This window comes from Psammomys obesus, unplaced genomic scaffold, assembly GCF_907164565.1.
Source record: "Psammomys obesus unplaced genomic scaffold, mPsaObe1.curated_primary_1811, whole genome shotgun sequence".
In the NCBI taxonomy this organism is placed as follows: domain Eukaryota; kingdom Metazoa; phylum Chordata; class Mammalia; order Rodentia; family Muridae; genus Psammomys; species Psammomys obesus.
The window spans coordinates 20527673-20550315 of NW_026592118.1; the positions used below are offsets into that span (position 1 = coordinate 20527673).

General features: G+C 38.3%; 1 protein-coding gene and 1 pseudogene across 6 annotated transcripts in view; both read right to left on the reverse strand.

The window, feature by feature from the left end:
- Positions 1 to 22643, reverse strand: part of Cacna2d1 (calcium voltage-gated channel auxiliary subunit alpha2delta 1) — a 467228-nt gene that overhangs the window by 344353 nt on the left and 100232 nt on the right. The gene's annotated exons all lie outside the window — the stretch shown is intronic.
- Positions 48 to 1463, reverse strand: LOC129680847 (heterogeneous nuclear ribonucleoprotein H-like; annotated as a pseudogene).

The following is a 22643-nucleotide window of genomic DNA, read 5'->3' on the forward strand; positions in this document are numbered from 1 at the left end:
AAAAAAATTGGCCAAGAGTCAGTGATTAAAATCAATTCCATTCCCCATCCACCACTCATACTGGACATGCTAGATATCTCTCCCATTCCATTCACGCCCAAAGATGCACGACTTCCGCTACTGTAGTAGTTGCTGTTCACTGCTCCTTGGCTACCTACGCAATGTTGGACTGAAAATCACTGGAGTTTTCCTGTAAGGCTTGGTCATATCCGTTCATGATGCTCTGGCCACTGTAGCCACCTCCATAACCACCACTCAGCTGCTGGCTGGCTGGGCCACCATAACTGGACTGGTTTGACAAGCACATGCCTCCCATCATTTGGCTACCATAAGCACCACCGCTTGCTCCTGCTGTAGAATTCAAGAAGAGTTCTACTTATCTGTGTTGCATATTTGCTTTGTCTTTTGACATAGCTGCAACAGCATCTTCATGGGTTGCAAACTCAACATCTGTTTCACTCGGTCATCAGGTCCAATCTCAATATGTACTCTCACAGGGTTGAGTGGTGAAAAAAAATTATAAATGTCATTCTCAGTAGCTCTGTATGGTAATCCCCGCATGTGTACACAGTGTCCTGTTGTACTCTGGAAAGTAAATCCACCATCCCCATATCTGTTGTCAGACATTCCTGAAAAACAATAAGGGAGGTCTCTTCCAAATCTATCTGAACCAAATCCATAGCCATCGTTATAGCCATTATAATCATCATAGCTTCCATAACCTCCACCATAAGCACCATGCCTCATTCTCTCAAAGCCAGCTCCTCTGCCAATGCTCTTATACCCTCTGCCAGCCCAGGTCTAACATAGGGACCTGGTCCCTGCATGGCCATAAGTTTTCGCAGTGGATCAGAATGAGTTCTAACTTCCGCTGGACTGCTCTTAAAAATTTCAATATACCTGTGCCCTATTCTTTCCTTGTGTTTCTTTAGAGCCTTTTCAGCTATTTCCTGTGAAGCAAACTGCACAAAGGCCTACCCCATACTCCTCCCCTGGAAGTCCACCAGCAATGTTATCCCATTTGGCACAATTTCCAACCCTGAGAAGAACTGAACAGTTTCTTTCTTGCTACATCCAAAAGGGAGTCCTCTAAGCCATACAAAGCCATCATTGGCCGTGTCAGGACTATTTGGACCAGTATGCTTCAACACCCAATCCTTTTCAATGTTGTTTGACTTGAATACTTCAACATATCCGTGTCCCATAGTTTCTCTGTCTTTTTTCAATTTGACTCCATCTTCTGATTCAAGTTCAACAAAAGCCTTGCCACTCAGTTTGTCTTCTCTTTTGTAGATGAAACGAGTATCGTGAGCCCCGTTTTGAATTTCATAGTCAGAAAAAAACAAAAACAAGCAAACAAACAAACAAACAAAAAAACGCTGCACTTCATCCGAGGAGCAGGACCCGGGCAAGCCCCGGACCTTCACCACAAAGCCCTCTCTGCCTTCTACACCCAGCATCATCGTCTCTTCATGGGTCCTGCCATGGAAACAGACTCCACACAAAGCCTTGGAATGGCTGAGGAGAAATGATTATCCGGTCCCTGCACAGCCTAAATAAAGCCCATAGACTCTTTCTAGTAGTGAAGATGATGACCAGGACTGGGATTCCTATTCAGGAAGACCAACCTTATAGGAGGAAGTTTAAAACAAATGTCTATAATGACTATAATGACAGATCAATCTTGTCATTTTGAAATTGCATGATGGTCTTAAATGTACTCATAAACTAAAACTTAGGTTCTTTTCTCGGAACTTGCACTTTATATTATTAAAGTAACACTATATGTGCATGATGAGATATGCATTTTATAAGAAGTAAAAGAGGAACTGGATGGATGGTTTGATGACTAAGAGCACTAGCTACATTTCTGGAGGACCTACGTTTAATTCCCAGCACCTACATAGTAGCACATAAACATCTATAACTCCAGTTTCAGAGAATCTAATGCCCTCATCCGGCCTCTGAGGGCACCAGGCATGCATATGGTATATGTACATAAATGTAAGCAAGACACCTACACGCATAAAATAGGAGATAGATACATGAGGTAATAAGAGTTTAATTATCCATGGTTTTTTATTCCAAATTATATCCATATTCACATCATTGTGTTATATGCTATAAATATATACACATTTAGCAAATAAAAACCCACAATCGTGCAGTTGGAAAATGAACAAAAAAATGCCACAAAAAATTTCAAAAAGAACACGCAGGCCACCTGCCATTAATCACTCTCAGAAAAAGCAAACAAACCCTCAACTGCACCGTGACTCAGACATTTTACTCTGGAGAGAGAGTTTCAAAATGTATCAGGACAGATGGCTCAGTGATTTGCCATGTATGAACACCATTGAGTCACTGTTGCGGTGTAACACAAGACCGCTTTGTGACAGCAAGAGGCAGAAAGGCTAAGAAAAACCTATGGGCATACGAAATTAACTTGTGCATGCAGATACTGAACAGGAAAGGCTGTCAAGATAAGTGACCCTTTATAATGGGGTTAACATCTTGGAACATTTCCTACATTGGAATCAGTTAGCTCAACGTGTCAAGTAAAAATTTTTTCAGCATTAACCACCACAACTGTTACAAGTAATTGCGGCTTTAAGGGACCACAATCGAATAGCAAAAAGACACACAATTAGAAACCTTCTTGAAGGTTATATATCTGGAACCATGAAACTTTGTCAAATTCCTCTTCGGTTCAGTGTGTCCTCATCGAAGCTATAGCAAATTTCTAAACTACCTATCATCAAAGAAAGCCATTAGTCACTGGCTGTTGCGTATTAGCTCTGTACCTTTTTAGTTCTTATAGCTTCACTGTTAGCTAGTTTTCTACTTAAGAACATGTGTATGAATGTGAACTCTTGTATCTCTAATATGTATGCATCTATCTTGTTTGTAGTCAACATTCAATATCTAAGATTCTAATGTGATACTTGATTTTTAAATGGCTTATGCATGCATTTGCAGAGTATATCCAAATTTTTAAATATTTTCTAAATTTCTAGGTCAAGTAAAATAATTTTTTTTTTCTTTTCTTTTTTGGCTCATACTGAACGATGAGCACATTGCTCAGTCAGTGTAACACCTGCCTTGCAGTCATTAGAACATGAGTTTGGTCCTTAGAAAATAGTTTAAAGAGCTGAGTATGGTGGCATAGTACCCTTCAATATCAGTGCAAGGCAGGTGAAGACAGCTCCTGGGCTTCCTGGCCTTTCGGCTTACCTTAGTTGGTGAGTTCTCACCTAGTAAGAGATCTTATCCAAATGCAAAAAACAAACAAACAAAGCAAAGTAAAGGTGACTGTCTTCTCCTAAGGAAGGTTACTCACTCAAGCTTGTCTGCTGGCCTACATAGGCACACATACACATATGCATACACACAGGCACACACATATACGTGAACACACCCCCCCCCCGCACACACACAGAAATCTCAGTAAGAAGAATTACCCTGTAATTCTTATAGTGATTTATACACATACGCATACGCATGTAACAACAGGTAATGAAGCAAGAGGTCTTGAGCTTGACAGAGAGCAAGGAGGCATATGTGTACATGTTTGAAGGGAGAAATGCTGTGATTAATATAATCTCAAAAAGAGTAGAAAAATGTGATATTAAGTGGAGATAAGTGACCTATGAAGAGAGATACCACTTCATTAATTTATCTGACTGGTGAGGTACAGAGGAGGCATAAAACAAGCCCACCATTCGCTCTCTGCACATGATCTTCCACAGAGCAGCACATTTCTCCTAGCATTATTTTAAGGGCCAGAGCACACTAAAAACAACGTGCAGGATTGGTAGACAGGCAAACCTCAAGCACAACAAATACTCCTTTCCAAAGCGAACCTGAGCTTCATTGTAATTATAAGGCACTCCCTGCTCCTGAGTGTATCTGTGTGTGTCCGTTTGTGTACTTACAGAAGCCAGACGACAATCTGGGCGTCACTCTTCAGGCACCTCCCATCTTTCCATTGAGACTTTCACTGGTGTGGAAGCCATCAAGGTTAAACAGAGAGTCCCAGCCCCCAGCGATTGTGTCACTGCCTCCTCATTTTGGAAATTTCGAATCTATGCCACCACGATCAGCTGTATACGAGGGAAAGTGTTTCCACACTATTTGTACCAAATAAAATTCTTCCAAAAATCATCACTAATTATAAAATATTACTCAACAAAACCTCAAATCAATTCAATACAAAGTAGCACTTCCAGCTATGGTAAAAAGAAATATTCTGGTAAGAAAGAAGATTGAAGCCTGTGAAGGCGACTTCCTTAGAGGTTACAGGGAATAAACAAAGTCAGTGACCAAGAAGCAAATCACATCACACTAGAACACAGGGTCCTCAAAATGACACAGACTTCACTTGAAACAAGAACTTTGACCAAGCCTCACGCTGACCATGCTGTCCACATGCAGCAAACTAGAAACACCTTAGGAATTAATATAAAAGGTCTCAACCAGACTACATATATAAAAAATGCAATGTTTTAGTATTCTACGTATGTAAGAAATACCATATCATACTACTAATTATCGCCATTTCAACACACATTTTCCAACGAGGATACATTTTTAAATGAGAGTAAATTTTTAAAAAAGTTAATCTAGATTGTTTAGAAAAGAATACGAGGCTAGCATTTCATATATAAAATACTTATGTCTAAGATATTGAAGAAAAATGCAACATTTGCCTAAAGAGTACTAAAATAAAACATACAAATGGTATAATGTAGTTTCATAGTATACTGCTACATATGAAATGTCATGCTAGGAACCACCATGTAGATTATCAGTATTAGTAATTGTAATAGAGCAACAAATGACCACATGGAAATTTAAATTTAAAAAATTAATAAATTTATACATATGTAATTCAAATACTAAAACTTAATTTACATATTATGATCTCATTTCATTTGCATAAACTGAAATTTCAAACCTACTAAGAAGAAGAATGGAAGGAATTTACTAATTTTTACTCAAGGCTTTAGGTGCCTACCTTGATAAAGATGTTTAATACTGAGATTTCACAAATACAAATATTTATACAGAACACAATCTGTATACTTGTCCTAAGCACACCTATTGAAATAGCAAAACATTAAAGAGCCTAAGGATGATGCTCTTTTGTTTTTCTAACTCCTCTTTAAAGAAAGTTTGATATCAGTAGTTTTCCAAAGTAAGGGGAACACGGACTATTTCTAACAGGATCTCAAGGGCAGGCTGTTTGACACCCCCCCCCCCCAGGGGAGGAGCAGTCTGTTAGGCCACAGAGGAGGACTTTGCAGCCAGCCCTGAAGATACCTGATAAAACAGGGTCAGATGAAAGGGGAGGAGGTCCTCCCCTATCAGGGGACTTGGAAAGGGGCAGGGAGGAGACCAGGGAGGGAGTGTGGGGTGGGGGAGGGAATGAGGAAGCGGGATACAGCTGGGACACAGAGTTAACAAAATGTAACTAAAAAGAAAAATAAAATAAAATAAAATAGAAAGTTTGATATCACATTTTTAAATAAGTTTTTGTTAAAGAAAAGATATTTATAATAAATAATGTGTTCTTGTTAATAAATAATGCACTTGTATACCACAAAGAGATAAATGATGTATTCTATGTACGCAAATATTTTCCTAGGGCAGAGGAGATATTTAGTCCATAAAAACATGACGACTTTAAGTTGGTCCTCCAAAGCCAACACAAAACGTGGCACATTGGTGTAAGCTTGGCATCGCAATGCTGAGAGTGAAAACAGGTGGAGCTCTGTACACACTGGAGCAAACCTTCCTGCTTGGTGAGCTCCAAGTAAAAACCACTGTCTCGAAAATAAGATAGACAGTGATAAGGACTGACATCGCGGATTGTCTCCCAGCCTGCACACTCACACACAGAGAGAATTCATATCCAACAGCCATTCCGCCACGAGACACTGTTTGTCATAGGAGTGGGGAATGAAAAGAGGCACATCAGTCACCGGGGAATTTGTGACATGGTTTTCACAGCCACAAACACTATTATTACCTGGTTAAACTCAGCCTGACTGCCACTAGTTGGTTTTTAGCTAGCTTTGAAATTTCACTTACATGACTTTCAGAGAACGCTTTAAGATTTAAAATGTGTATTTTTTTCAAATATGGTACCTGAAATTACATACAATCAAAATGTTGTCATAATCTTAATTTCTAGGGTAAATATTTGCATATAATTAGTGAGATAATGTACACTGAACAGTTGAACCATTACATCTGGGTAGTTTAGCATCAAATTTTTCTTATTTTTCATTTTCTGTATTCAAAACATTACTTAACACTTAGCCCAAATTTAAAAAGTAAAATACTGTATAGTGTATGAATGATTTCAACTAATTGTTGTATGTACGCATTCACACACATACACACACAAAGAGAGAAAGATTTTCATTATTTTGCCTAGTTTTGTTTATATCCACTAATTCTCTAGAATAAAAAATACCTTTCTAAAATAATAAAATGAGTAAGCAATGTTTAATGCATCTACTTTTTCAATCTTAATGATGTTTACTTTCTTTTGTATCTGAATCTCAAAGGATTAGGGATTCCAGGCACAGGTCAGTCTTTTCTTTGCCCAAGCAGTTTTTTTTTCTCTCTCTATTTGCTACACTTGTGCAGCTGAAAACCGAAGGAAAAAAAATTATATTTGTCTTCATTAATATTTTAAAAACACTAAAAGAACTGTACTTGTGTTCTAAATGCTAAAAGCATTCATTCTTCCAGTTAGCTGTATAAGCTGGTTATTAACAAATCTAAAATGCCAAGGGGAAAAAAATCTGTTTTTATATAATTATTCTGAACAGTGAAATAATGAGACTTCTGGCAGAAGCAATATTCTTAGTTGATCCTGTAAGCAGTGTATAAAGAAAACATGGTGAGCATGAACAATATTCAATGGCAAAATGATGTAACATGAGGTAGATGTACAAATCCACACAAACAAACTCATGGCTCTTCAGAGAAACATTTTCCTCCAACCTCGAAAGGCAAGGAGGATGGACATCAGAAGAAGAAAACAGGAAACAAGTTAGGCGCCTCCCACAGAGGGCCTCTGAAAGGCTCTGTGCTGCAGACTATCAAAGCAGATGCTGAGACTTATGGCCAAACTTTGGGCAGAATGCAGGGAATCTTACGAAAGAAGTGGGAAATAGTAACATCTGGAGAGGACAGGAACACCACTAGGAGAGCAACAGAACTAAAAAATTTGAACACAGGAGTCTTTCCTGAGACACATACTCCAACCAAGTATCATGCATGGAGATAACCTAGAACCCCTGCACAGATGTAGCCCGTGGCAGTTCAGTGTCCAAGTGGGTTCCATAGTAATGGGAACAGGGACTGCTTCTGACATGAACTGATTGGCCTGCTCTTTGAACACCTCCCCCTGAGGGGGGAGCAGCCTTACCAGGCCACAGAGCTTCCTCTCTGTAGCCACTCCTGATGAGACCTAACAGACTAGGATCAGAAGGAAGAAAAAGAAACCTTCCCCTACCAGTGGACTTACGGAGGAGCATTCGTGGAGAAAGGAGAAGAAGGGAGGGATTGGGAGGGGAAAAGGGAAGGAACTGGAGGAGGAATACAAACTAAATAAAGTGCAATTAAAAAAAAAGAATTAATAAAAACAAAAAGTATTGTTTATAAAAAAAAGTCTACGACCTAAAATTTGACCCTGTATATTAACCTGGAAATGGGTAAATGGTGTCTAATCTGATATTAACTTAATTGGAGTCTACATCATAAAATATGGTGGAGAAAATAAATTGCACTGTAACAAAAAAAAATTGAACTTCAATCAATTTCACATTTTGGTAGGAAAATAAGTTTGCTGCAATTCTGAGTATAAGCAACATCTCTCGTCTTCTGGCTCTACGTATGGTCAAATGCTATATTGGTGGCAGTCAACATCTTTGAATATGGTACAGGAATGAATGAGAGAGCATCACCATCCTTAAACAGCAGGAACGTGACCACATACAGCACAGGCAACTGCTGTTAAGAAAGGTTTCAGTATCCCGTATTTGATCACCTTCCATCATTTTCTGCTACAAGGGGGAAGAAACAATTGTCTTGTTTCAGCCTCAAGTTTTAAAAATATTATTTCTGTATTATACACGGTGGTGGATAATCAACTCTGAAATGAATTATAGGAATAAACATGATTCTATTTACATCTTCCTACAGAACATTTTGTCACAGAAATTAGAAATAATAAATATCCAGGTTTGTTTTCACTACCTTTACCTTTAGAAAGTTCTTTCATGCTGGTCAATGGCTAGATACTTGGTAATTTAAAACTGTACAATATACATGCATGCATTTCTGCAATTAAAAACAAGATTTATATTTTTTCTGAGACTCTAAATATTGACATGCAACTATTTTTCACAAGATTCGAATGAACAATGACAAACACCTTTCCTTTGCTCATTTATGAGTGAGTTCACTTGTTACAAGAGGATTCTGGGAATTTCTTCTTCGGTATGCTTTCTTTGACTTCTTACACCTCTTTGTCTCTTCCTATAAAGCAACTAATCAAAGAGTGAGTCAAGTCACTTACTTCCCATAAATCACTTGTCTACCAACACCATGCTGCACCTGGTTCAACTGACCTCTGTCACTGTCTGCTGGAGAAAGCTGGCTTAAACAACAAAATTTAACTTTTCACTATTCTGGAGTGTAATGCCCAATGTCAAGTTGTCAGAGAGTTTGGATTCTTCTCGAGAACTCTGTTCTAGCTTTGGTTCGGCATCTTCACATAGACTTTCATTGTGTGTAACTATATCCATAGTTAAAGGACAGCAACCTTGTTCAACAGGGAGTTACCCTAACACCACATTATAATTTAATGGCCCCTTTGAAGACACTCTCTCCAAACATCATTACCTCCTGAGAGAAGCCCAACACTATAAATTTTGAGACACAAATCAGTCTGTAACAAGATCCAAGGGGAAAGAACTCTCTGACAAAATTCCCCCAAGGAGCATAAAATTTACTGGAACCTCTGGAGAAGTCCAGCAGGAAGACTGGACGGACGTGGAAGTTCCAGGAAGAGTGAGTGCTATGGCTGGGCTTCGGTCCCTCTCTCAGATGACTGTATACTGAAAACCTGTGACCCAGTGATGCAAGGGAAGCAAAATCTTTAAGAAGCAGCAAGTAGAAGGTAATTACATCACATGGCTTCACCTATTTACTCAGGGCTTTAGTGACTGAATTAGTTTCTAAGAAAAGATTCCACTATAAAGTATGAACTTTATGCTCATCTGTCATCTTCTGATGTAGGCAAGAGGCCCTTGCCTAGATGCCAGTGCATGGCATTGAGATGGTTTAGCTAGCAAAATCATGACCCAAATAAACGTCTTCATCAGTTACTCAGACTCAGGTATGTTGTTATAGCAACAGAAAATAGATTAAGATAGTTCAATCTGATCCATTGCCTTTACTCCTCCACGAAGTTGACCTCAATTCTCTGTAAGAGTAAAATTCTCCTGTCCATAGAAAGCACAGAAAAATAACTTCGGCCACCTAAATCTCTCTCTCTCTCTTGCTCTCCCCCATCTCTATGTCTATTTCTGTCTCTGTCTTTCTCTCTCTCTGTCTCTCTCTGTCTCTCTCTGTCTCTCTCTGTCTCTCTCTCTCTCTCTCTCTCTCTCTCTCTCTCTGTGTTGAATGCTGTCTTCCTTAACTGGAAAAATTTAAAACTGAATGAAAAACAGCTATAGATGGGAGGATGAGAAATTTCCTTCACTTAGGTGTAGTCTGGAAAAAAAACTTCACTTCCAAGAATTAGTGAAAATCTTAGGAGTTTTGAGAAACAATCAACCTCATGCACTTAAAGTAAATAACAATGAAATATCAGAAAACGGTGCAGCAAACATATGTGCTGAACAACAGGGTAGAAAAAACATGCTGGAGAGGTTGTGGAGAAAGGGGAACCCTCCTCCACTGCTGGTGGGAATGTAAACTGATACAACCACTCTGGAAATCTATCTGGCGCTTTCTAAGACAATTAGGAATAGTGCTTCCTCAAGACCCAGCTATACCACTCCTAGGTATATACACAAAGTTTGCTCAAGTACACAAAACGGATATTTGCTCAGCCATGTTTATAGCAGCTTTATTTGTAATAGCCAGAACCTGGAAACAACCCAGATGTCCATCAACGGAGGAATGGGTACAGAAATTGTGGTATTTTTACACAATGGAATACTACTCAGCAATCAAAAATGAGGAAATCATGAAATTTGCAGGCAAATGGTGGGATCTAGAAAAGATCATCCTGAGTGAAATATCCCAGAAGGAGAAAAACAAACACGGTATATACTCACTTATATAGACCTATAAGATATGATAAACATAATGAAATCTATACACCTAAAAAAGATAATCAAGAGAGCAGACATGGGGTAAGATTATCAATCCTTGTTTAGAAAGACAGATGGGATGCGCATTGAACGTATGACAGGAGACTACTGAGCACATTTGAAAGACTCTAAGTAGCAGTGTTTTCAAAGCAAAGACTCATGACCAAACCTTTGGCAGAGTACAGGGAATCATAAGAAAGAAGGGGAGTTAGTCTGATGGGGAAAGGATAGGAGCTCCACAAGGACCAAATATATCTGGGCACAGGGTCTTTTCTGAGACTGACATGCAACCAAGGACCATGTATGAATGTAACCTAGAACCTCTGCTCAGATGTAGCCTGTGGTAGGTAGCTCAGTAACCAATGGGTTTCCCATAGCGAGGGGAACCAGGACTATTTCTAACAGGAACTCAATGACTAGCTCTTTTGCCTCCCCACCCCCCAAGGGAGGAGCAGTCCTGTTAGGCCACAGAGGAGAGCTTTGCAGCCAGTCGTGAAGATACCTGATAAATCAGGATTAGATGAATGGGGAGGAGGTCCCCCCTATTAGTGGACTTGGCAAGGGGCACGGTGGAGATGAGGGAGGGAGGGAGGGACTGGGAGGGAATGAGGGATCGGGACACGGCTGGGATACAGAGTTAATAAAATGTAACTGATAAGAAAAAAATAAAATTCAAAAAACAAAAACAAAAACAAAAACAAAAGCAAGTGTTCAGTCCTGGGCTGTGGATTAACTGGATTCTCCTAGGAAAGCATGACCTACCTTGTATTAATAAATATATTATTTATATTTATAATTAAGAGCTGTACACTGCCTGAAAGAAACTCCACACAAAAAAAGAGGATGAAAATTCAAGATAAGAGTCAGATGTGATGTCACACTTCTGTAATACCAGTACTTGGAAGGTGGAAACAGAAATATCAGGAGTTCAAGGCCAGTTTTGGCTACATGAGACAATGTGTGAAATAAAACAAAACAAAATAAAGCTAAAAATAGTAACTATAAAGGTAGGAATATAGATGATAAATAGATACATAATAAATAGGTGATATATAAATATATAATAGATATAAATACTAAATAATTATACATATATGCATAATACAAAAATGTATGTATGGATACATAGATAAATATATATGTATACATACATAACAAAGGAATAGATGATAAACACTCAGATGAGACAATATTAAAATATAAAGAAAAATTGAAAATTCACTTCTTTATTCAAAATGAAATGTTGTAGGGAACAGGACAGGAGCCTACCACAGAGGGCCTCTGAAAGACTCCGTACAGCAGGGTATTACAGCAGATGCTGAGACTCACAGCCAAACTTTGGGCCGAGTGCAGGGAATCTTATGAAAGAAGGGGGAGATAGAAAGACCTGGACAGGGACAGGAACTCCACAAGGAGAACAACAGAACCAAAATCTGGGCACAGGGATCTCTTCTGAGACTGATACTCCAACCAAGGACCATACATAGATATATCCTAGAATCCCTGCTCAGATGTAGCCCATGGCAACTCAGTATCCAAGTGGGCTCCCTAGTAAGGGGAACAGGAACTCTCTCTGATGTGAACTCAGTGGCTGGCTCTTTGATCACCTTCCCCTGATGTGGGAGCAGCCTTCCAAGCCACAGAGAAAGACAAAGCAGCCAGTCCTGATGAGACCTGCTAGGCTAGGGTCAGATGAAAGGGAGGAGGGCCTTCCCTCTCACTGGACATGGGGAGGGGCATGGGAGGAGATGAGGAAGGGGGGTGGGATTTGGAGGGAATGAAGGAGGGGGCTACAGCTGGGATACAAAGTGAATAAACTGTAATTAATAAAAAAATAATAAATATAAAAAATGAAATGTTGTCCTCTACTGACACAATAAATGTGTAGGAATTAAAATTTTGAAAAATAATTTCTGAATATGTGATAATAAAATCAATGCATTTCACCACATACGTAATTCAAGATATAAATCACCTACTGTCACAAAGGTTAGAATTACACAAAATGTACTCTCTGGCTTCCAGAAGTTTTAAGAAATGATATTTTGTAAATATTCAACTGAAAGTTTTAATTAATTTAGACGATCAGTGTCATATAGTAGGGATTTATGTTAGTTAAGGCTTGAAACTCCATGTCCAAAAGCAACTTTGGTTGGAAAGGGTTTATTTCATGTCATAGCTGCTAGCATTCAGGGATTTCAGGGCAAGAACTCCAGGTAGTAACCAGGAGGCAGGAACTGATGCAGAGGCCATGAAGAAGTGTGGCTTACTGTCTTGCTCAGCCCGTTTTCACATGGCATCTAAGATCATCCACCACAGCCACAGCACAGCCAGCTGGGCCCTCCTGAATGAACATCAATAATGTACTGCACCCTGGCACACAGGCTTTCTCAACTGAGGCTCCCTCTTCCCAAATGACTGTTGCCGGTGTCAAGCTCACATAAATCCAGCCAGCACAGGGTTATTTCATGTCTTTGTTTCTGCTGCATGGTGAACCCGGATACACAAAGGATGAACAAAAACTTCACAAATTTAAAAACTCTGATGTACACCATACCTTACAAATGATGCATGCACATGTTTTTAAATCCGTACTTACAAATTTTAAATAAAATCAGTGATTTAGTAAAGAAAATACATGATAAGTAAGGCTGCCTTAAGTTATGTTACATAGAAGTTGCTCAGTTAAAGAAGTGGAAATGAGTGCAGCATCATTCTACACAAACAAGCAAGTGAGATTCTCTTTTCACTCACGGGGCTGTTCTTGAACAATACATTCCAGTCAGTGCTGTTTATTTGATTTGTCACTATGATCCTTATAACTCAATAGTTATGGTAATTACTGATTACTGTCATAACCATTATAATTTTTTTCTCCGATTAGAACTGGAAAGTGTTCTCAAACATTCTGTTCTAGCTTCAGTTCTTCTGTCATTCCCAACTTCTTACAAAGAGACCAATCCAGGTTCCTAGGGTGAAACATACCCATTAGAATTTTCTATCCCTTTCTGATAAGGAGAACTGGATATAATAGACAGACAGTGTTTTTATAGAAAATAAAATTAAAGCAGTTATGCCTATTAATGTATTAATTAAAATTACTGATCTTGGAGTTCGTGGACTCAGCCTCTACCAAATAAACCAAGAAAATAATACATATCAGTATTATTAAGAACACATTAGCAGAAGTCAGAATTTTTTTTGTTGATGCCAGCTAAATATAAGCCAACTTCTGAAAACTAACCTGTACGAACTTTACAATTCTGAGTTTACATTACCACAATTACCCAGAAACCTTCTGGGACCCACTGCTTCTTAATACGTGAGCATTCTTTTCTTTTGTACTTGCTGTCACTAAACAAAGAAGGAGGAAATTACTATTGTCACACAAACACAACAAAAATGTACACTGCTGGCTCCATCTGTAATGGACGCCTACTTATATGGCAATAAAACCCAGGCAAATCATTGGGATAATTCCCCTGTGAGTATTCAGCTGAGAGGAAAAGTATGGACTGCCTTGACAGGAACTGCTTTTAAGTCTTTAAACTGTCCTCCTTCCAGTATTTATTCCATGTGCCTTCCGTGCAGCTGAGAAATGTTGTTTCAAGTCAGGGGGCATGGCTGCACTGCTCAAAAAGCACAGTGGAGGCTGTACTGGTAAGGAACTCTCAGGAACTCTTCTCAAGGTAGGCATTAGGTGCCACTTGCTGCTTTTAATATGCTGATTTAGCTTCCAACAGTGATGGGGCAGTTGCTATGAGGCATCAGCTCTTAAAGGGCTAGAGCCTGCCATTTAGATGAGAGATTTGATCACAGAAGCATAGCAACATTAGCAGCCTTGGTTTTCCTGGCCCTGTGGCTGGCAGACATTTGGCAGCACAGAAATTAAAGAAAGAGCAATTCCCAAAAGATGGCAGTCACAGAATTAGAGAGCTCTAGCGAGCAAGAATTTGAGCCAAAGAAGGACCATGAATAGAGTAAATGTCATCTATAAATTTAACAAAACCTGAAAAACCCTAGAGTTTTCCCCATGTTCTTAATATGGCATGGATAAATCCAGCTGCCTCCGGGTTTCAGCTGTACCACACACATAATGCCTCTTCTCTTTATCTACATGTCCTGAATCTCACATACTGTAATTGAAAATGGTTAATTAAGTGCATCCACCCAAAAAAGATGCTGATCTCAGCCACCATAAGAACAAATAGCTGAGCCATCAAGATGTTCATCAGGTACTATTCCCATCTCCAGTGACATACCTTGACATGGCACACACAAACACACACACACACACACACACACACACACACACACACATGCACATACACACTAAAATAAATTTAATTTTTTTTATAAAGAGTGCATATCATCTCTGGTTCAAGTACAGAATGAAAACTTTCCATTAATCTTAATGGCTAAGTCCTGATTTGCATAAGCTTTAACATCTACACGAGAATGTCTCAAAACATCCATCAATGGTAACAGCTCCAGCATAGTCTGGGGCTTGTAGGTACTCTGAAACTTTTAGTATTTTCTATATAGGTCAAAATTGTTACACTTAGCTTAGTGAAAACTGTGGGTTTTGTAATCGCTTTGCCTGTTATTAGAAAAAAAATCATATTTTATAGTGAATGCTTAAGACTGGAAAGAAAATGTCTCCATCATCTTTTCATTTGTTTCCATCCATATTCCTCTTTCCCTTCTAATCCTTCTCTTCCTTCACACAGTTGCATGTAAACTGGAATAAGCTACAATATCTACTTCTATACCTCACATCTGATGAAAAATAATGCATCATTTTATTTTCAAATGAATTACAAACCTAGAATAGAGTGAGCTTGGATGAAACACTTTGAACCATGTACTAAGAAGAGGAAGTCAAAGAAGATTGGCAGGCAGAAAAGGAGAGGGGGAGCAAGACTAGAAGTAATGAATCTAGTAGCTTCAGATGTAGAAAGCATTCACTGGGGGGCTGAAGAGTTATTACGCATGCTCAAGACAATGAAGAATGGCCCTGGGTTCCATATCACCATGAAATAGAGACAGTTTCAATGCCAGGTCTGGAAATGGGTTAAAATATCAAAGAACCAAACAGAAATAAGGTCTGTAGCACAGTGTCTGGTATACCGTAAGGGTTCAGTAATTTGCTCCTATTTTATTTATCCTGCTGTGAAGTCGCATATAAGACTCTTGTGTTTAGACATTTTACTGTTGAAAATGAAAGTGTTGTCACTCTGTGAGATGCTGTGTGGATTCATTTCATTTCAATGGCTATTATTAATAAGTCAAAATATAATAATCAACAAAGACATCCCAAAGAATACATTCAACTAAGTTGTTCTGATCGGTTGTTTGGAAATGCCCATCGGAGATGTAGATTATATCCATGCGATGAAATGTAATAATGATGAACAATTTAGGATGAACAACCAGCAAAAGGTCACAGGAGCATCCACACGCTAAAGAAATGTTCTAAGTGCGAGCTTATCAGAGCAAATGATTTAATTACTTAATTATTTTCCTGCCTAAGAGGCCACACTATGTCACTGCGCTTGGGATAAAAATGGTCTAGGAAGTAGTATGTAGGGCAATAAATTCTCTGTAAATCCTCTTGCTTGCAAATGAGTCATTATTATTTATTGCTGGCCCTTTACATCAGCAGGCATAGAATTTCTCAGCGTCAACAGTCAGGGGTGACTGTTTCACAATAGACCCGCATTTACAGGAAAAGCTATAATTGGGGAATAAGGAGTCCAAGGACTAAACACATAAATTAAGCAGGGAAGGAGTGGAGTCTTTTGTGACTAATACCTCCGCTGTCAAGACAAAACTTGTTTTTTGCTCCTGGTAGGGTGTTGAGGGTGTCAGTTACTCCAGAGTTCGAGACTTGAGGACAGTAGGGTCACGCAGCTGCAGAGCCCCGTGCTCCCGTGCTCCCTGTACTGAGATCGATCACACAGGCTAGATCACAGGTGGTGCATCTGCCATCAGTCACTGTAAATGGAAGGACGAGGTATCTGGAAATACATGTTGGGGACAGATGTCTGACACAGCCAGTCTGTTCATTTTGATCTGATCATCTTGTCAACAGTAGCAGCATTAATCTGCAGAGATGAGGATTAGTTGTTGGCACTATTATGACAATTAAGACTATATCTATCATTTAAAGTTAGGTTGTCTTTATAGAACACGTCTTTACTTATTATCCTGTGCCAAATGCAACCAGGCCATTCTTATCCAAAACAATCAAAAGTCCTATATTTAAACAAACAATAAAGGAAAAGAAGAAATAAATACAAGGATTAAAAAGTTCCATTTCATTCAAAAGAATGCTCTATCTACTTTCTTACTCAAATATTTGACTTAGAAGATGTAATTTTTACAAAGTGATCAATATATATATATATGTATACATACATATGTACATATACATGGATACATATGTAATTGGTACTAATATTGTTCATAGCCCATATATACATACATGTATGTGTATATATACATATGTACATATGCATGAATACATATACAGTTCATACTAATATTGTTCATAGCCTATATATATTTACACAAATGTGTGTACATATATATGTATGAATGTACATGTTTACATATACATGTGTATATACACAATACATGCATATATGTATGTTTTATATTTATACATGAATATGCATATGATTATGTGTATAAGTGTGCATGCCTGCATATGTACAAATGCATATATGTATGTATGTATTTGGTCTATGAACAATATTAGTATCAACTATCTAAAACTATATAACCATTCTAAATACCCATAGGAGACCTCATAATAAGTAATAAAATAATGTAATACAAAAAAAACTATATTGACACTTAATATTCAGATGGTATGGGCCTCATTGTGTAGCGGGAGATAGCATACACATCTTTACCTCATAAGGTTCTGCCTGGGAATAAATATAATAATGTGTATATAGTGTTAACACAGGTCTGTCAACAATGATTGCTCAGCAACTCAGAGTCCACATGACTTAGCAAGAAGGCAAAGCTCTGATAAGTTGATGATAGCTACCACATGCTCAGCTCTCTTCATTCACACACTCACACACATGACAAAATGGCATCATCATGCAGGAGCATGTTATCCAATGTCAACATACAACGGAGAGAGAATAAAATGGGTTGAAATTCACAAGGATACGGCTGGATTTTCAAACTGTGAGAGCCTGGCCATTAGCACTATTTTGAAAGAGAACAGCAACCTTTACCTTGGTGGCTTACTCATGCATTTGCTTAAAAGGAGAAGGTCCAGAATTCCCACTTCTATGCAAGATTTATGACTCTAACATTCCTTAATTAAATTATCAAAGCATTACATCATGCTAATAGTAAACTCGTGTCCAGGGATTTTTAGGGAAGCAGATGAAACATTTATTTACAGATATGTCTCTTGATTTCACAAGCTCAGAAGAATTATGTGTTATAAGTTTAAATGAGCATGCCTGTATAGAGAAAATGTCAAGGTACCACCATGGACCCATGAAGAGTTTCTGACTGTATGATTCTCAGCAAATGAATTCCATGGGGAGTGTCACAGCTTGTGTAATTTTGCAGGAAGATAATAAGAGGCGAACAGAAGGAGAAAAAAAAACACGTAACATTTAAGAAAATAAAGTTAACACTTAATAACACTAGTTTAAGTGGCTAAACAGTGTTTGATGTTAGCAATACTAGTTAGCTAGAGTTTCATACTTGTCTTAGAGTTGGAGGATGTTATGGAATTCTACTTAAATATTTCATTATAAGAATCACAAAGAGCACCCTTGGGTGAGCATTGTTTCTGTACATGTTTTTCCCAGTAAAGCACTATTAACAAGCATCTTCACATCATTATACTTTTCTTGGATAGTGGCTGCTATTCTGTGAAGGCGGAAGTAGAATGGTACAAGAATTTGTTTTTTTTATTTACAATTTACCTCTATTTGGTATTATCTTTTAACCAGCAGCATACATCTCATAAGCCATCAGGCTTTTTCGAAACTGACTTTGTCAGAGACATGCCCTGCTCCCCTTGCTAGGAAACCCACATGGAGACTGAACTCCTATGGGCTACATCCGACCAGGGTGTCTAGGTCTTCTCCATTCATGGTCTCTGAAATGAACTAGGTTGTCTGCTTTTTGATCACTTCCCCCTGCGGGGGAGAGCTTGCCAGCCCACAGAGGAAGAGAATGTAGGCAGTCCTGAAGAGACTTGATAGGCTAGGGTCAGACAGTAGGGGAGGAGGACCTCCCCATCAGTGGACTAGGGGAGGAGGATATGGGAGGAACAAGCAGGAAGAAAGAGAGTGAACCGGAGGAGTTAAGAGAGGGAGCAACAAATGGGATGCAAAGTGAATAAACTGTAAATAATAATAATGATGATGATTTAACACCTTAAAAATGGTAGTCAAATTACAAATGTTTTCCATTTAAGCTAGAAAAAATTAAAAAAAAAAAAAGAAAGAAAAAAACCAATGCTCTGAGTTAAAGTTCTGATAGGATAGTATTTTTATTTTCTTTTGTTGTTATTATTATTATTTTACGATTTGTTCACTTTGTATCCCGGTTGTAGCCCCCTCCCTCATCTCCTCCCAGTCCCACCCTCCCTACCTTTCCCCCCAATCCTTTTCCTCTAGTCCACTAAATGGCTAAAAGTATTGTCTAGTGTATTTGTATCCATCCAAACTACTAACTACTTAATATAAACTTAAACAAAATAGTACTAATATGCACTTTACTAAACCAAAATGCCCTAGATAAATGTACCATGCTCTGGATAAATAATATAAATAAAAATAGATTATAAAGGGTAACGAACATCACTCCACCATCAAACAATTGCTAGCAAGCAACTCTTTAAGGCCCTACTTAGCCTTCTAATGACAGTAGAACATTTGTCCACCTCTTCAGATATCACAAGGCCTCCTTTTCAAAGGACTTTCACGTGGTTTTGATAGTTGAAAAACTCTGTCCATTCCTAGTACTGTAACAAATATTGGTGGCAATAGCTTAAAAGAAGATTTATTCTGCTTCATAATTTCAAGGTTTCAGTCATGTGGACTGGCTCCATTGCTTTTATGCTGTGGTGAAGGAGAGCATTAAAGCAGAAAACATGTGGTTCTGCAAACCTGCTCACCTCAGGAAGGCCAGGAGGCACAGAGTTGAGAGGAAGTGTCCTCAGATAAGATTCATTTTTAAAGTTATCCACAGCCTTGCTCTGGTGATCTGATCCTCGCAACAACCCCAACTCTTAATGCTGCATTTGGTTTAGATTCATCACTTATTAAAAAGAGCAATGCCTCAGCATCTAAACACTGTTCACAAGCCCAGAACTGGCAGCTAAGTCTTCAAGACACAGGCCTTCAGGAGGCAGTCTTGGATTCTAACCACTACAAGAACTGTATTTAGAAAATAAAATAAGAGTGCTCAAATACCAAACTGTTAGCAGCCTAAACTTGAGGGCTTTAATAGTTTCATATGGTAATAGAGGAATCAGTCAAAAGCAAAGGAAAAGAAATAAACCACACAGAGGCTCTTCTTGTCTATAAAAATATGAGTAAAAAGATAAAGAAGTATTTTTTTTCTCAGAAACTATTAACTGGAAACATTTGTAGGATATGTTCATACCTGATTTGGTCAAGAAACTAGCCAAACTGTGCTCTGGGTAGCCTCTAGATTTGGAGGACAAATAAAATAGATGAAAATACTGACAAGACAAAACTTAAATACAAGGGTCCCATAGGACCAAATGGAGACATTATTAGTATGACATTCTTGGTCATAATAGTTACATGCCATCTGCAAAGACTGCTTTGATTTGACCGTCATAATTGAGGGAGCACATATGGATGACAGTGAGGAAAGCTACATACAAGAATTCACATCTTAACTTCTCATTTCATAAATGATTTGGTGAAGCCACGTAAGCTGTTTAAGTTTTACATAATGCACTGGGAAAATTAAATGAATTGATATTTCAAGCCTTTAAACCAAAATAGGTGCACACAAGGAAACACCAAGATCACAATGTGGATACACAGCTGTATTCAAATTGTTTCTCTAACTCAATAACGACGGGAAATTACAGATTTCTATGAAATTTCCCTGTCTTGTCTAGAAGGTGGAGGCAAGGGAACTGACTCAACAGAGAAGAAACCATGCTAGCACTATCCAAATAGTCTAGGGATGTCTGTGGACCACAACACTGCTCCGTAAGTGCTAAGTATTACCTCCCTTCCTTTCCTTTCTTTATAATAAATTTTCTCTAGAATTTCTTCTCTGAAATTCATATTAAATGTGTAGAAAACCTTAAGTAACATTGTTCCAAGATGGTAGGATCTCTATAAATATAAAATGGTTGGCGTTGTTGTTGTTGTTGTTGTTATTGTTATTCTTATGAGTACTCCAGAGGGACACTGGTCCCTTTACACATTACAACACCTGTGCAACACACACACACACACACACACAGACTCACACACACACACACACACACACACACACACACCAGAGAGAGAGAGACTGAGAGAGAGGAAGGGAGAAACTTGTAGATATCCCAGAGAGACTGATCTAACAAACAGGAATAGTAACTTCTGGAAATCTCTCATTGTATGAGAGAAATAACCCCACAATCTGCTTAAATTGCCTTTTCCTTAGCCTGTCTACTAACCTTATTTGTCCTGGATGTCATTTTTGAGGTTTTAGAGTTTACATTCACCATTGTGTACAAATGTTACACTCCTAAGACGTCACAGTCATTCCATTAAAATATGTAATTCTGGTTTAAAACCAGAAGCCTAAATTGATTTAAAATTACTGAAGCTAGGCACAGTGGTATTCAAGTACTAGCAACTTTGGAAACTGAAGCAGGATGACAGATGTCTACTAGTTCAGAAGCAACCTGGATAGCACGGTGAGCTCCTATCTCCCAAAATAATAAATAAGCAAATAAATGAATATTCACCTAAAAAAAAAAAACATTGCCAGCTCAGTGCTTTATTTACTTATTTAGTTAGTTACTTGCTTACTTATTACAATTTGTTCACTTTGTATACCCACTGTAGCCCCCTCCTTCATCTCCTTCCAGTCCCATTCACCCTCTCTCATCTCCCCCTATGCCCTTTCCCTAGTCTCATGATAAGAGAGGACCTCCTCCCCTTTATCTGACCCTAGCCTATCAAGTCTTATCAGGGAAAGTAATTTCAATGTTGCATAATGAATAGTGGATTGCATAGTTTAAAACACTGGCTTTAAAAAGATACTAGCTTTCTAAGTAATTCTCCAAGAGGCATTCACAATATGATTAAAGAGGAGTGCATTTCCGCTAGGTTAACCACATTCCTATCCTGAGGAATTTTTGTCTTGATCTCTTGACTGCATAGTTTTCAATTCTCAGGAAAGGTTTTTGGACCAGGTATAAAATACGCAAGCATGCCTATAGATGTATAAACACAGAATGTTCAGGCTGCTCTGAAATTCTTATGTATATTAGGATACCATCAAAGGGCATTTTGTATCCTCTGTTCTTTTGCAATATTAGTAAAGTACATTTTATTTTATTCATTAGTCATTTTAATTACAGCTGGCAGACTCCTTCGGTCTTCATTTCTACTTTGTTCTCCCAAGCCTTTGCTCCAGTCTCCAACATTGGCAAACCAATTTTTTGCATGTAACATTGTATTCTTCTTGCTCAAGAAATTCAATGTGCATGAGGTGTGACTTTTATTTTTTTATTTATCTTCACATATGGGAGTCCTTACTTGTATTTAATATAATATCCCCTAAATAACAGACCTCAGCATCTTCTCAAATATAAATTCCATCACGCTTTTCTAACTTTCTTTATTGGAAACAATTCTTCAAAAAATTCACTCTTGTAGTCTCTCCTTTATTTTCTAGTTTAGTAGATAGCTTCTGTTCTGACTATCAGCATGCTTATCTCTCCTCCATTCTCAAACAATAATGAACAACCTTCATCCATACCTCATAGTAGTCCTTCAATGTCTTTACAAAAATCCAGACAAACTCCTTGTCAGTCATTTGCTCCTCCAAAATTATTCAACACTACTGTCTTCTTTCAGTCACATGCAGTCTCCTTAATATGTTCTCACAAGAGGAAACCTGGAACACGGTTTAGCTAAATTCAATAAACTTTTACTTCTTCTTTGCACCACTAAATAACTTTACAGTTCTTCCTTGTACTTCTTATTCATTTGT